The sequence below is a fragment of the Henckelia pumila genome, chromosome 4 (genome assembly GCF_033568475.1).
Source record: "Henckelia pumila isolate YLH828 chromosome 4, ASM3356847v2, whole genome shotgun sequence".
Taxonomy (NCBI): domain Eukaryota; kingdom Viridiplantae; phylum Streptophyta; class Magnoliopsida; order Lamiales; family Gesneriaceae; genus Henckelia; species Henckelia pumila.
Genome location: NC_133123.1, coordinates 217,877,552 through 217,895,137, shown reverse-complemented (window position 1 = coordinate 217,895,137; position 17,586 = coordinate 217,877,552).

Here is a 17,586-nt window from a genome sequence, read left to right as displayed (position 1 = left end):
TGGTCGAAAATTGGGTATATGCAATATTGAACCTGCTCTATCTCTCTCAAATTTACTGATGGATCTATTAAATACCCGAGAGGAGTAGTAAAGAATGTCTTAGTCAAGATAGAAAATTTTATTTATCTTGTAGATTTTGTTATTCTTGACATGGATGAGGATTGTGAGATTCCGCTGATTCTAGGGCTTCCTTTTCTTGCTACTAGTAGAGCCTTAGTTGATGTTGAAAAAGGAGAGTTGGCATTGAGATTGAATAATGAGCAAGTTGTGTTTAATATGCTTAAGTCGGCTACTGAGAGCCCAACTTTAAAATCTTGTTCTGTTGTTTATTTGGTTGATGTGATTCATGCTATTGGTGATGAATGTCAGCAGGTTCAGATCTCCGCAGGAATTGGTCCATTGCAAAATTTCTATATAGGTGTAGCATGCAAGTGCATGACTGATCTGAATTTTTCCAAGTCGGTGGATAAGCCACCTTGAATGTCGCCACTCAAGAGAGGAATATAGTCGGGCTATAGACTATAAATTTAGCGCTGACTGAAAGGCAACCCAGTGTTATTTCTTTTGCTTTTTATATTTTACTTTTGTTTTTTGTTTCTTTTTTATTTGATTTTTTTTCTTTCCCATACCAGTTGGTCATGCCTCCCGATATATCTAGACTAATGCTACCTTACCCAACGGATACCATCAAGAAGGAAGAGGATGAATCGAAAATCAAGAGAGTGTTATTGTTGTTTTCATTGTGTTTTTGTTTTTCTATGCATTTGTGTGTTTGTTTTGCATTTTGTTCTTTGTTTCTAGAGAATTGAGGGCAATGCTTTGGATAAGTATGGGGGGGTGTTTCGCTATTTGTTTTGTTGTTTATTTTGTTTTGCATTCATTTGGTTTTGTTCGTTTGCATATAGTTTGTATTCATGCATATCATTATGTTTTGTGTTTATGTTTTGTGAATAAGTAGAATGATGACTGTTGGCCGATGATGATAGAGTTGTCGAATTTTTTTTTTTTTTTAGAAAATGTTGCTGTTAATTGAACATGAGAAGCTGTTGGTTGAATCGTGAATCTTTTTAAGCATGCATGTTAGACTTGTGTAGTGTAGCGAAGTAATTGATGAAATTCGTGTTTGCTTGACCATTACACGATAATAGGTGTTTGTTTATCATGATAGTGTCTTTGGATTCCCGATGATTGTTAGACATTGCATGTATGATTTTGGGTGTACCTATAAAATTTTTTGAAATTTTTTTTTGTGAAAAAAAAAAAGTTAATTCCATCCGGGCTTGGAAAATGATTGAAATCCTAATCGTTGTTCCATAGCTAAGTCTGCGGGCTAAATGGGATTGTTGCTCCATCTGGGCTATAGACGAGGGGATTGAAATTCGAATCCTATTTTAGTTATAAATAAGTTTGCGGGTAATTATTGGGGCATAAAAAACCGGGTGTAAAATCCGGAGGTACGTAATTATCTCAAGAGAGTGCATGTTTTTGTTTGGGATTGTTGAGATGACGGAGTACTGGATTGTGACACTTGCATTGAATTGTCATAGGTCGCTAAGAATTCTTAGGACAGAATCTTTTGAAGTTGCATGAAACTGGAATGACATGACACACACTCATATTTACGTTAAACTGACAGTGTATTGTGAACAATCAGATGTTTTTGTGGTTTTTAGTTGTTGAAGTCGAAACTTATCGGAGGCTATGTTGTTCATGATTCATTCTTACTTATGTCGTTGTTTGCATATTGTTTTTTGCATTTCTTGATCAAAGGCGAGCAAGGTTTAAGTATGGGGGTGTTGATAAGTACATTTTGTATGCATTAGTTCGTGATATTTTTATGTTTATTTTGTGTGCATTCATATTGTTTTGTCTGTTTTATGTGTTTTATTGCATTCATGTGTATTTCACTCTCCAGGTTTTCTTTGTAGGAAAAATAGAAATTAAAAGAGTTTTGAAGATAAAAGAAGAAAAAATAGAAAAAAAAAGAAGAAAAAATCAAGCGCTAAAGAAGTTGTTTGCACAACATGTAGTGCAAACGCACAACATGTAGTGCAAACGGATGAAAACAAGCGCGTTAGCGCATGGAAGCTTGTAGCGAGCGCAATGACTTGCGCTGTTGAGGAGGAAATAAGCGCAATCGCGCGTTGATGAAGAAAACTAGAACGCACGCGAGCGAGGGCATTAGCTCGCGCGAGAGCAGAAGGAAATTCCAGAGATTTGAGAGCAGATTGCGCGCGAGCAAAATTTTTTCTTGCTAGTGCGCGAGAGAAAAGTTCAGACACCGTGTTGAAGGCTTGCGCGCAAGCGCGTATTTTGTCAGGCGTGCGCGCGAGTTTGGGAAATTGTAAAATTCGGAAATCCCTTGTTGCGTAAGGAAATTAATTATTATGGGATCCAAATGCTATAAATAGGAGATTTTAATATTCTTGAAGGTTCCAGAATTTTCAGAACGTGAGAGGACGGCTACTACTACCAGGCTTGGGAGAGAAGATTTCTTCTTATTTTCTTATTTTCTTTTGTTTATTCATGATTAAAAACCTTGTTTAAAATCATGAGTTTATTTATTGAGTAGTTTTCTTTTTTCTATCAAGGCCACGTGATTGGGCAAGATAATTTATGTAGAAAACTTGTTTGTTTATTTGAGAATTTCAAACTTGATTTTATTTTATTGATTATTGAATTTATATTTATCTTGTGAATTTCCTGGCCAGTTATTTGCTTGCATGTTAATTGATTCCAATTCGACAGAGAAGGTTTTGATTTTGATCACTTCGATATTCAACATATTGTAAAACTGACTAGAAATAGAATTCAATATCATTATGCAGTTTTGGTGTAAACTGAATTTTCACAGTTCGTCATGCATTCAAATTTTATTAGAATTATGAAAGATTAATCCGTCAATATTTGAATAGGTTTGATTGTTTTAGAAATAGTCCTTTGAATAATTTAGGAAAATTCCCGTGAATTAAGATTAAGTTTGAGTCTTAAATCGACTGCTTGTTACATGAATTGTCTGGTACCTACGTGTGTCCTTGATCGAACTTTTTCTCCAATTTGAAGTTTAATCTAAAAATTTTCTGTTGAGTCTTTATTGAGTTAAAATTTAATTGCAATTTAGTTTCTTAGTTAAATTCCAAAAATCACTCTTTTGATTAGTCTAGATTGAGTAGATGTAAATATATTCTGGTAGTCATAATTATATAGTACCTGTGGGATCGATACTTGAACTTTCTGTCCACTTTATTATTACTTAACCTGGTACGCTTGCCAGTAGATTTTTATCACACCGATTTAGTCGGTCAATGACACTACTCTAAAGATTCTCGAGTCGTATTTGGAGAGATTGTCAAACAGACCTTCAACAGGGAATGCCTCGAGTGGCTAATGCATGACTGGTTTCGATGCGTTCGATAGTCCCACGGGAAACTTCATGTTCAAAAGCATGATATGGATGCAAGAAAAATGCTGACGGTAGATCATGAGCAGAAGAGGCCGGCTGACATGCACTTATGCAGAGCATAGCTGGTTAGAAGGCTCGAGTTAATTCTCTGGGAGTCTTTTCAGGATGAGATACCGAGAGATTTGGGCAGTAGTATGCTTGAATTGATGCGTATGTCTATTAGAAGCTTCATGCTCAAGAAACGAAGATTAGTATGATGATTTTAAGAACTGTATTGTTGTAATTGTAAACATTATTTCAGTTGTAATGAATCATCAGGATCTGGTTGTATCATTCAAGTTGTTGGTTGTTCATTTTCGTTGTATATTTGGATACTGTAATTGTATTACTTGGGATTGTAATAAAGAAATTGTACATAAACTTGAAACATATGATACATGCATTATTTGAGATTTGTATAGCTATTCGTGGATTTGTGTCCGACTGCAGTGATTTTGCTAAGTTTGGCATGGTATTAGTTGATTAGTGTTCAACTATTGTAACTCATAGGTTTTTAGTGGGCCGATTGTAACAGCTTGACTTATGGTTAGTCTAGGCGTTTTCCTAAGATTGACCTAGTTATTCAGTGGACTAAGTTAGTGCCAGTGATGAGTTGATTCATCAGTGGGCATAAGTTTTGTTCTAGGTTGTTTCCTTAGAACAATAGTTTGATGACCTTTGTTAGGTTGAGACTTCGTGATGATGGGTTTTCATTAGGAACCGGGTCCAGTATATGCCAAGAGTTGTGGACTATGACCATGAATTGACGTGAGGGGGCGCAACCCTATGTCGATGTACCTAGGAGCCTTTGTGCTTCAGGGGATGGCAGTGGGAAGGCTACTCAATCTAGAGTTTTGGTAACAGTCATGACGAGGTATGACTATGGAGTAGATATCAGGATTGATATCAATGGTTAGATATCATCCGGTGTGTCAGGGATTATTGTTTTGGGTTTTCTGATGTGAGGATCAGTCTTGAAGGGATTTATTTGATGAGCGTATACTCTGAGCAGATAGTTTTAGCCTATGGAATACTGCTAGATGGATCGATCTAGTAGGTAGACGGATTTCTACCAGCGATGACTAGGGATTGTCATCAAAGTTATGATTAAGGTTTCCTTGTGACAGGAGTTATCCAATATCCTGGATGGGATGCTGTTTCAAGACTTCGACTCGAATAGGAGAATTTCTTCATGATGATTGACTTCATCAGTAATGGATTATATCAGATGCTAAGGATTGTACAGGACTATTTGAGATGTGAGGGAAGCGTGAATTATTCCAGTTTACACTTGATGGTGATTCAAAGTGGACATCGTGGTGGGCTACCTCAGTCTTAAATCGTTATGCAGTCTTAGGGAGAGATATAATCAGGAGCATGTTCGGAGATTGTGGGAATCTTTGGGATTCATTAGTTATAATTTTTGGACTTGACGAACCGTGTCGTTCATCCTGAATGAACGAGGCAAAGGATAGTGATTCCAGTGATTGCGTTAAGCATTGACCGATGTTTTCAAAATTAAGCGTAGGATTTTTCCATGGGATGCAAAATGGTCTAGGTTGATAGATCGCAAGAAATTATTGGGCTTAGTTCCTTTTAAGGTCGCCTTGGGTGAACAAGACAATGATTAGTAGTGCTAAGGTGGCACGGGGAATTGTGCTAATGATCATTAGTGGAAATTGTCTAACTCTGTCAGAGTTAGGGTGATTAAGTCCAGTGTACGAGACAGCTGTCAGTAGTAAGGCGCGAGATTGTGCCGATAGATTACTAATAGCTGTTGTCTGGTTATCAGGTATAGGTATGTTGAAACCAGAGCGAGTTGGGTATTCCAAGTGTTGGGAATAGTAGACTTGTGGTAGTCGAGTCAAGACTATTGATCGAGCCACGTAGGTAGTCTGAATTGATTCATTACCCAGCTCAGTGTGAGCCGTAGTAAATTGACGAGGACAATTAGTTGAGCCCAATTTGTGATGATTAGGGTCTAGAAATTAAGAAATACTTGGGATAGTATTTTGACGCGTAGTGCTTAAGGGGATTTGTGAAAGAGTGGGTGCCCAGTGAGCCAACTTGTGGCTATGGGCTTTGATGACTCTTTGTACAAACGATCTTTTGTTTAATGTAATTTACACTTTTATTAATGGCAATGACTTTATCTTTCTTCATATTGTTATATTATGATATACTATTGTTGTTTTGATAAAGACCTTGAATATACTATAGTGTATGTAAGATGTGGTAGAACATGGGGATGTCTATCATGAAATACATCTTATAGTCACTGTATATTCTAAACTGTTCCTAGTCGATTGAGCCGTCCGATAATAAGGATAAGGATCACTCGAGTTTGAGACTAGCGTTGCGATGCGGAGTACCACGTTTCATTGGTAGGGAACATGGAGATGTTCGAAGCATGCAAATGGATATTCATAGGATGAATAATCGAATTACCCTATCCGGACTTTCCAAGTGGTTATCACTTATCGAGTGGATAAAGTCCGCGGTTTTGGTTGTACACCATTAGTCCTTACTACTTGAAACATCATGGAGACTCTATATGCTAGTACTGTGCTTTGACTCGTTTACCGACTCTATGGGGGTCATCAGGTGTCGGGATTGGGTACAGTTACAACACATATAGGAGTCGATGCATTGTTGTCAAGGATTCACCACATACTTGCGAGTGTGGATATCCTATGCGATCTGAGGAGATATTAGTGTGACGAATCTCTGGCCAGAGTACTTGATGTGATTTAAGAAATGGTTTCTTAGTAGCACATGCGATGTCACTAATTTGATCTTCAATATGTATTGCATAGTTATCGAATCTTGAGCGACTCTCGATATACCAATGGTTGTTGATTCGATCGGGATATATGGATGAAGGGACCGTACTGTACGCTAACCAAAATCTACTGGTTCTTGTAGGCACTATCAGTGATACCTAGGGAATCATGGGGCGATGTTGCTAGGCGCTTTACCATGATTCGTTGGGCAAGTCGGAAATCGTTGTTCCGAGTCACAAGGAGTTGTGAGCCCACGGCTAGCTGTATCCCTGAACCATTGAGGGTCACACAGTGTAATGGAGTTTTAATCCCAGTTGAGATAGTTAAATTTAAAGAGTTAAATTTAATGAATAAAGAAGTTGGACTTCTTAAATAAGAGTAAGGGAGTAGGATTTCCTAAAATGACATAGGGATGTACATTTTTGGAAACCACTGAATTCGGATTCAGGAAAATTTATCTTGACTTTAAAATGTGCAGAAATGGTTTCTGTGCACATTGGTAAAATCGGTTTATCAATCGGAGTCACGATGAATTTTATATTAATTTCTGAACATGCGGGCTTTGCTTGTCGGGCCTCAACTTATGACTAATGGGCCCTAAGGTGTTAGTGGCCTTGCATTATAAATAAGTTATTGCAGTACAGAAATTACACACAGTTGGTCATAATTTTGAGAGACAGTTTTCGAAAAAAACCCCTAGCTCTCTCTAGAAATTCGGCCGCCCCTCCCTCTCTCTGTCAGAGATTTTCCGGTCTGTGATTTTGAATTGCAGACAGGATTAGCGAATCAAATTCGTTATTCTCTTCGCAGAAAACTTCTGATAGATTTTCTAGTGCAATCTATCAGAGGGATTAAACCTCCATTCGTGGACCTGATTGAAGGGAAGCTTGTTCATCAGTTCCAGGGAGATACAAGAAGCGCAGAGAAATCTGTGTGGTGTCCAATAATCTCGCTTCGAGATTGAAGGTAAAATTTAATAATAGTTATTTAATTTTACACACACAAATAATTTAATCGTATGGTTGATACCCACACTATGGAATTGTTCCATACTAAAAATTTTAAACTTCCGCTGCACCGGGTATCAATCGTGATTGATCTGAACGCCAGTTACCCAACAGTGGTATCAGAGCCAGGTTGCTCAGATCAAACGATTAAATTAATCGATTGTACAAAAATTTTGAGTCTTGGTTTTTTAAAACAAAATAAATATTTTAAATAAAAAAATTTTTTTTTTTTTTTCGGGCAAAACCCGGGCAGCGATTGGATCGCTGCCCGGTGGGGCAGCGACGGTCGCTGCCCCGGGCGGCGCCCAAAGTGGGCGCACAGCGCCGCCCACGGCGGCGCACGTCGCCGCCCAGGGGCGGCGCTCAGCGCCGCCTGGGCAACGCCGAGCGCTGCCCAGCAGCGCTCGGCGCTGCCCAGGGGCGACGCTCGGCGCCGCCCAGGGGCGGCGCCAGGCGCCGCCAGGGCAGCGATTGTCGCTGCCCCGGCCCGCGCCCACGTGTGCGGGCCGGCCCGGGAGTGTCCCGGGCGGCCCGCGGGAAAAATTATTATTTTTTATTTAAATTAATTTTAATGTGTTAAAATTTTATTTTTGGTCCGGTCAAAAATTGTTTTTGATTGGTTCACGAGGCATCGGATCGAATTGTTCGAGTCCGAAAATTTTAAAATTGATTTTTGGATAAATTTGAATTTTTGGAAAATTTTAATATTTTATCCTTAAATTGAAATCAATTATTTTTGGTACAATTGATGATAAGATTTGATCTTATGTATATATTAAGTAAAATATGATTTTATCTATAAAATTAGATTCTGTAGATAAAATATGATTTTATTTAATAAAAGGTAAAATATGATTTTATATGTAAAATATGATTTTATATATAAAATATGATTTTATCCTGTTTAAATTTAAATTGCCATATGCATGATATCCAATAAATTAATTTTGAATTAAATGTTATTGGATAAGGATGATCGATTGCCATGACCAATTTTGTAGGTGTATGTTAGGAATTTACATTTGTTTTATTGTTGTTGGTTTTATTAATGGGCCTGGTTTATGGCCCAATATGAATGTCATATGTAATAAAAGTGGGCTTGGTTTATGGCCCGTTCTCACCCCTAAAATGTATCCCCTACTTGTCATTGCTATTTATTGTAAATACATTAGATTTAATGGGAGATCAAGATTTGAAGATGGTGGGCCCAGCAGACAATAAAGACGAAGAAATGTAAATTGGAAGCTAATGTAATAGGATTGCATTGCATACTGCATATTACCTAGGATTGGACTAAGACTCGTGATTGGCAACCACGAGTCAATTAGAAATGGAATCGATCATCCTATATATAATATATGATATTATGATTGTATGCATGTTTTAGACATAATTGTATGAATCCGGCAAGCATACAATAAATTGAAAAATGATGAGACAAATTTTCATAATTAAAAATCCCTCATTTTAAATATGATTTAAATTGATATCAAGATAAATAAAGAAAATTTGAATTTGTTTAAATGTTCCTACCTTCCATCAACGGTCAATGTATGTGATGCTACCCGCGGATACGGTCCGGCTCATATTATTGGGGGGCCCGTCCGTCGGAAAGCTGTACATTGGATCGACACATGTTGTAAGTTGGGTGGAACTCCCATGGGATCGGCTCATATTATTGGGGGATCCACATGGCGACCGTCCATCACAACTTAATATTGATGGGTCATCTTGGCATGTCACTATAAACGGCGTCATATTATTGGGCCCTTATTGGACATGAGGTAAATACATGGGGTTGCTTTGGAAGCAATTGGGCTCTACCTTTTGAGAATTATGGTTGGCTGATATTATTCGGGACCATAAGTTTGTCAATTGGACTCCATGTTCTCACTAAGGAAAAAGTTTCCCGTTTTCACTAGAGGGTAGTGAAATCGTTAAAATAGTGGGAGTGAGATTCATAAAATTAAATTCGCCTATTTTATGTCTTAGTAAATTGCTTAAACAATCATTGATATATGTCTGTTTTTCTTTTCAGTATTTCATACAATGAATTCGCGTAATCCATTATTCTCGATCCTCGAACAAAACAAGTTGACTGGCGCAAACTATACGGAATGGTTCCGGAAGTTGAAGATTGTCTTGACTTCGGAGAAGATGCTCTACGTGTTAGAGAAATCACCTCCGAAGGAAGCACCAGCTGACGTAAGTCCGGAGGAATTGGCCAAGCTTGATGCATGGTGGGACCATGACATCAAGACCAAATGCTATATGCAAGCCTCGATGTCTGATGAACTCCAGAGGCGATTTGAGGACACCGTGAATGCTGCTGACATTCACGCTCAACTCAAGGAACTTTTTGGGGCTCAATTGAGGGCTGAAAGGTTCGCTACTGTTAAGGAGCTAATGACGTGTCGCATGCGTGAAGGGACTTCGGTCCGTGATCATGGGGTACGAGTGGTTTGGCTCATACAGAAGTTAGCAACTCTTGATTTGGTGTTGGAGCATGAACTCAACGTGGATTTACTGCTTCTGTCTCTTCCTTCTTCGTTTGACGGATTTGTGGTAAATTTTAATATGAACAAGATAGAGGCCACCCTTGAAGAGATGGTCAATATGCTTGTGACATATGAATCCACACTAAAGAAGGATAAACCAGCTTTCTTGGTGGGCTCCTCATCTTCTGCTAAGAAGGGGCCATGTACGAAGGGTAAGAAACGTTCTGCCCCACCCAAGAAAGTCGAACCCAAGAAGAAGCACAAGACAAAGGCTTCAAACAATGGAAAATCCAAGGATGTTTGCCATTACTGCAAGAAGCCCGGTCATTGGAAGCGCAACTGCAAGGAATATCTAGAGCAGTTGGGAACTGCAAAGGGTATGTTCTATATTGAAATAAACATTTCACTTAATACTACTTCTTGGGTATTGGATACCGGATGTGGATCTCACATTTGCAATGATTTGCAGGTGATGACAAGAAGTCGCAGGCTTAGAATGGGTGAGACCCAGCTGAGGCTCGGGAATAGTTCCAGAGTTGAAGCTACAGCCATTGGAGATGTTTGTTTAATTTTGCAGAACGGTTTTAAGTTATTTTTAAGAGATGTTTTATTTGTTCCGGATTTAATTAAAAACATTATTTCTGTTTCTATGCTAGATAGAGATGGTTATTCTTGCAATTTTGTGAATGGGATTTGCAATATTTACAAGAATGAATGTTTGATTGGAAATGGACAACTTGAAAACGATCTATACAACTTAAAACTAAAAGACGTTCCAATAAATTATGTTGATAAACCGGCGACAACAAACAAAAGGAAAATCGATAGTCAAAACCCGGCAAACCTTTGGCACGCTAGACTAGGTCATATTTCCTCAAGGAGGATGAACAAGCTAGTGGGAGAGGGCATGTTTGATATGTCTGATATTAACTCTCTACCTACTTGTGAATCCTGCCTAAAAGGGAAAATGACTAAATCTCCTTTTAAGGGGAAACCTGAGCGTAGTCAAAATCTGTTGGATTTGATCCATACAGATGTTTGTGGTCCATTTAGAGTTGGGACTCAACATGGCCACACCTACTTCATTACCTTTACTGATGATTATTCAAGGTATGGGTATTTATATTTAATGAAATATAAGTATGAAGCATTTGAAAAGTTCAAAGAATTCAAGGCTGAAGTAGAAAATAAGCTAGGTAAAAGTATTAAAGCACTTCGATCAAATCGAGGTGGAGAATACTTAAGTACCGTTTTTTTGGACTATCTAAAAGAGAATGGGATTCTCTCTCAGTGGACTCCTCCTATGACACCACAGCTTAATGGTGTATCGGAGCGTCGTAATCGAACTTTGTTGGACATGGTTCGATCCATGATGAGCTTCACTGAGCTTCCACCTTCGTTTTGGGGCTATGCGCTTGAAATGGCGGTATTGTTGTTGAACAACGTCCACACTAAAGCAGTGGACAAAACACCATACGAGTTATGGAATGGCAAAGCTCCTAAGTATTCGTACTTAAGGATTTGGGGATGTCCTGCTTACGTGAAGCAGACAGTGGGAGATAAGTTGGATAGTCGATCCAACTTATGTTATTTTGTAGGGTATCCGAAGAATTCAATCGGATATTATTTCTATTATCCTGCTGAAACAAAGGTGTTTGTTTCTAGGAATGCCACCTTCTTGGAGAAGGAGTTCTTATTGGATAAGAAAGGCGAGATGATGGAACTCGAAGAAGTTCGAGAAGAACCCGAAATACAAAATAACGATCCTACGCCTCAGGAACCATTACTGGACACGCCTGAACCTAGAAGATCCGAGAGGACTTCTAGACCTCCTGTTCGATATGGTCTTCTTCTTGAAGGGGATCAAGATGAACCCGACATTGGATGTGATCCAAGAAACTTCAAGGAAGCAATTTCTGATGCGGATTCAAATTTATGGCTTGAAGCTATGCAGTCTGAATTGGATTCAATGCATACAAACCAAGTTTGGTCTTTAGTAGATCCTCCTGATGGAATTGTTCCAATAGGGTGTAAATGGATCTACAAGAGAAAGCTTGGGCCTGATGGTAAGGTATTGACCTACAAGGCGCGATTGGTGGCGAAAGTTTACACTCAAAGACAAGGAGTTGACTATGATGAAACCTTTTCAACAGTTGCAATGTTCAAGTCCATAAGAATCCTTATTGCCATAGCTGCATGGTATGACTATGAGATATGGAAAATGGATGTGAAGACTGCTTTTCTTAATGGAGACATTAAGGAAGAAATCTATATGAAGCAGCCGGAGGGGTTCACATCCATGGGAAGCGAGCATAAGGTATGCAAGCTTCAGAGATCAATTTATGGTCTAAAACAAGCATCAAGAAGTTGGAACCAGAAATTTGATGAAACAATAAAAGATTTTGGTTTCATCAAGAACCCGGAGGAACCGTGCGTGTACAAGAAAGTAGTTAAGGATGCTGTGACATTCTTAGTACTTTATGTTGATGACATCCTACTCATTGGGAATGATGTAGGGATGTTGCAGTCAACAAAGATATGGTTATCAGGTAGATTCTCGATGAAGGATTTGGGTGAGGCATCCTACATTCTTGGGATACAGATCTATAGAGATAGATCTAAGAGAATGATAGGACTCACTCAATCAACCTACATCGACACCATATTGAAACGGTTTTCAATGGATGGGTCCAAGAGAGGACATCTACCCATGTGTCATGGAGTTTCTTTATCCAAGTCTATGTGTCCCAAGACTGATGCAGAGATAGAGAATATGACACATGTACCATATGCGTCAGCTATAGGTAGTATCATGTATGGGATGATATCTACCAGACCGGATGTAGCATTTGCTCTGAGTGTCACGAGCAGATATCAGGATAATCCTGGTCAAATGCATTGGAAAGCCGTGAAGGACATTCTTAAGTACTTACGAAGGACTAAGAATATGTTCATGGTATATGGAGGACGAGATCTGAAATTGGAAGGCTATACCGACTCTAGCTTCCAAAGTGACGTGGATGACTCGAAGTCAACCTCTGGATTTGTGTTCATGCTCAATGGCGGTGCTGTCTCTTGGAAGAGTTCCAAGCAGGACACCACAGCGGATTCCACCACTGAGGCTGAATACATTGCAGCATCAGCTGCTGCTAAAGAGGCCGTTTGGATGAGGAATTTCGTCCAAGAGTTGGGCGTCATTCCTGAATTTGTTGGTCCAGTCCCGGTGTACTGTGACAACACGGGTGCCGTTGCTCAAGCAAAGGAACCAAGGTCTCATCAAAGATCCAAAACGTACTGAGGAAATACCACATCATCCGGGAGATTGTGGAAAGAGGAGACATCACTGTCGAACGAGTGGCCTCTGCAGACAATATCGCTGATCCGCTTACTAAGCCCTTGCCAGGACCATTGTTTGACAAACATCGCGAAGCAATGGGTCTACGTAGTATGACTAGTTGGCTATAGGGCAAGTGGGAGATTGAAAGAGTGGGTGCCCAGTGAGCCAACTTGTGGCTATGGGCTTTGATGACTCTTTGTACAAACGATCTTTTGTTTAATGTAATTTACACTTTTATTAATGGCAATGACTTTATCTTTCTTCATATTGTTATATTATGATATACTATTGTTGTTTTGATAAATACCTTGAATATACTATAGTGTATGTAAGATGTGGTAGAATATGGGGATGTCTATCATGAAATACATCTTATAGTCACTGTATATTCTAAACTGTTCCTAGTCGATTGAGCCGTCCGATAATAAGGATAAGGATCGCTCGAGTTTGAGACTAGCTTTGCGATGCGGAGTACCACGTTTCATTGGTAGGGAACATGGAGATGTTCGAAGCATGCAAATGGATATTCATAGGATGAATAATCGAACTACCCTATCCGGACTTTCCAAGTGGTTATCACTTATCGAGTGGATAAAGTCCGCGGTTTTGGTTGTACACCATTAGTCCTTACTACTTGAAACATCATGGAGACTCTATATGCTAGTACTGTGCTTTGACTCGTTTACCGACTCTATGGGGGTCATCAGGTGTCGGGATTGGGTACAGTTACAACACATATAGGAGTCGATGCATTGTTGTCAAGGATTCACCACATACTTGCGAGTGTGGATATCCTATGCGATCTGAGGAGATATTAGTGTGACGAATCTCTGGCCAGAGTACTTGATGTGATTTAAGAAATGGTTTCTTAGTAGCACATGCGATGTCACTAATTTGATCTTCAAGATGTATTGCATAGTTATCGAATCTTGAGCGACTCTCGATATACCAATGGTTGTTGATTCGATCGGGATATATGGATGAAGGGACCGTACTGTACGCTAACCAAAATCTACTGGTTCTTGTAGGCACTATCAGTGATACCTAGGGAATCATGGGGCGATGTTGCTAGGCGCTTTACCATGATTCGTTGGGCAAGTCGGAAATCGTTGTTCCGAGTCACAAGGAGTTGTGAGCCCACGGCTAGCTGTATCTCTGAACCATTGAGGGTCACATAGTGTAATGGAGTTTTAATCCCCGTTGGGATAGTTAAATTTAAAGAGTTAAATTTAATGAATAAAGAAGTTGGACTTCTTAAATAAGAGTAAGGGAGTAGGATTTCCTAAAATGACATAGGGATGTACATTTTTGGAAACCACTGAATTCGGATTCAGGAAAATTTATCTTGACTTTAAAATGTGCAGAAATGGTTTCTGTGCACATTGGTAAAATCGGTTTATCAATCGGAGTCACGATGAATTTTATATTAATTTCTGAACATGCGGGCTTTGCTTGTCGGGCCTCAACTTATGACTAATGGGCCCTAAGGTGTTAGTGGCCTGCATTATAAATAAGTTATTGCAGTACAGAAATTACACACAGTTGGTCATAATTTTGAGAGACAGTTTTCGAAAAAACCCCTAGCTCTCTCTAGAAATTCGGCCGCCCCTCCCTCTCTCTGTCAGAGATTTCCGGTCTGTGATTTTGAATTGCAGACAGGATTAGCGAATCAAATTCGTTATTCTCTTCGCAGAAAACTTCTGATAGATTTTCTAGTGCAATCTATCAGAGGGATTAAACCTCCATTCGTGGACCTGATTGAAGGAAAGCTTGTTCATCAGTTCCAGGGAGATACAAGAAGCGCAGAGAAATCTGTGTGGTGTCCAATAATCTCGCTTCGAGATTGAAGGTAAAATTTAATAATAGTTATTTAATTTTACACACACAAATAATTTAATCGTATGGTTGATACCCACACTATGGAATTGTTCCATACTAAAAATTTTAAACTTCCGCTGCACCGGGTATCAATCGTGATTGATCTGAACGCCAGTTACCCAACAATTTGTACTTGGTACGATCTCAAAGCAGTCGACAATTTGGGGTAATTTAAAAGTCTCTAGGGTTGCCAGAGATGAGTAATTTAGGATTGCTATAATTGGGGATGATTGCAATTGGACTTGTATGGTCAAGTTAGGCGATAACTTGATAGTGGAGACAAGCAAGTGAGTTGGTGGTTTCCCAAGTTTGTGCATTCTTGTTAAGAAAAAGTCGAGCTTAGTCTAAGCAATTGCTTAGTGATAGTAATCGCATACTCGGGTGAGTAACAGAAGGGATCAAGTTTTTTCTTCGTGTGAGATTTGCCCACTTACAATGATATCAAAGGTGTCAACAGAACATTTCAACGGAGTGTTCTTGTGTTGAACCGTTATGTTGAATCCGACGAGTGTTGGAAAATATAAAGGACATTGACAAAGAAGACATCAGTTGTCTGATCATGATATGTGACATTATCTAGAATCTAGTTCTCGAGATCTAGCAGGTTGTGCCACTAATATTTCAGCGAGTGATGCGCGATATCTCTGAAATGATTGAGATAGTCGATGATCGACTTAGTAGCCCACGAGGTTTGCCTTTGTGATTGAAGACTCCGCAAGATCGCGATGGAACAACTTCGTTCTTTCCAATCATCAATCTACATCCGTGAGGACTGTTTGTCAAGGATATTGCCTTTCAGCAATGGAAAATGGTCGGATGTGTTTTGTGTGACAAGTTACTTCAAGCGAAAAGTGTCTCCAGGAGTGACTCGGGGACCGATGATTTAGTTCTCTTAGTGATAAGGCTGATGCGTTCAGCAAGGGAACAAGCTGACTGTTTGAATCCATTGGGATTTAGTTTTCGGGATCAATAAGTTCCACCTTGTGAGGTTGGGACGGGCGGTGATGATATCACCAGAAACACTGAGAAGAGTTATATCGATTACAATTACTATCGATTTTTGAGACAGAATAGGAAGTGTTTCCATATGTCTGTGCATTGTGGAATGTCACAGTCGAGCATATTGGTGTAAGCGTGCCTTAGTCTTGATGTGTGCACAGTGGTTGCAAGTTTGTATAACCATGCGGGGATGCCCAATGACATCTGAGTCTTGTGGAGCGATTGAACTAGATCAGTGATTGAGACTCATGGGGGTATCCGGTAGTCGAGCGATGAAGTTCATCGTAGGTATGATGATAGTTTTCATCATGACACAATGATTGAGTTATATTAAGAAAACATGAACTGTGATTAGTACTAGACTGGATGGTCTGAGTTTCCAGTAATTGCTTTGGGAAGATTGTTTTGCTTCAGAGTAGCATGGGAAAGATAATCAGTCTAGGGAATCATGTGAAGAAGTTATGTTGAAGTATGACTTTGTGTCGACTGAATTCCCTTGAGGATAAATTCAGGATTTTTTGTGTCAGCATAGTGTGGGAAATGGTGTTTCCTAACTAGAGGTGCTGTGCACCGAGAGATTTTGAAACCATTGGATGGTTAGATGCAGTTAGTGATTCGACGAATGTCATAAGCCGGCCAGGTTAGGACTTGGTCTTCATCAGTTGAAGATTTCCTTGGGACGATGATCTCAATCAAGCGGGTGTTTGTATCCTTTGCGATAGTGAGATCGTGGTTAGGACAGAAGATTTATCAGTGTTGTGATACATTAGTGCCAAGGAGATTTGACTAATAGCGCAGAGACTTTCAGAACCTAGCCTTGGGGTTTGAAGAATGCTGGAAGTTGTTCAAGCGTTTGAAGATTGCAGGGAATTCGACAAGGGTCTGAGTGTGTCGAAAGCTATTTCGACCAGACACTCGAGCAAGTGTCTCTAGTACGTGCTCGAGGTTCTACCCTAGATTTCGAGGACGAAATCTTTTAAGGGGGGAGGATATAGTGACCCGTATCCGTAATTAGCTAGTAATGTGTATTAATCGTATGATCATGTTTTGATTTATTAAAACATGATTAAGGAAATTTCAGATGGATTAACAGACTTCAAAAATGGACTCAGAATGATCGGAAATGGCCCAAAAGGGGACCAAGAATGCAAGCAACGTTCGTGGATTGAATGCAACGTTCTGGTCATCTGATGTCATCCGTGATGTCAGCAAGATGACATCATTGCTTACGAACGTGATAGGACATCAGACACAACGATCATGGAATAGACGCAACGTTCGAGAATGGACGCAACGATTGAAGAACGGATGTTCCGTTCTGCGTCTATAAATATGGGATCCAAGGCCTCATTTCAACTCACCCCTTTCCTCTCTTCTCTCTTGTTTCTTAGCATTTCTAGTCAGATCTAGGGAGTTCTAGGCATCCTATTGGGAATCCAAAAGTAGCGGAGTGATCTCGGCATTGTAGCGGAGCTGTGCGTAAGTTTTGGGGTAGTCGCCATCAGCGGGCTGATGACGGACGCAAGTATAGATTTTGCTTCCTAAAATTAGTTGGGAGTATGCAATAGCTTAGTTATGGCTTTTAGAGCTTAATGAATGATGCATGAGTATTTTCATTGTAGAGATGATAATAGGCTTGGAA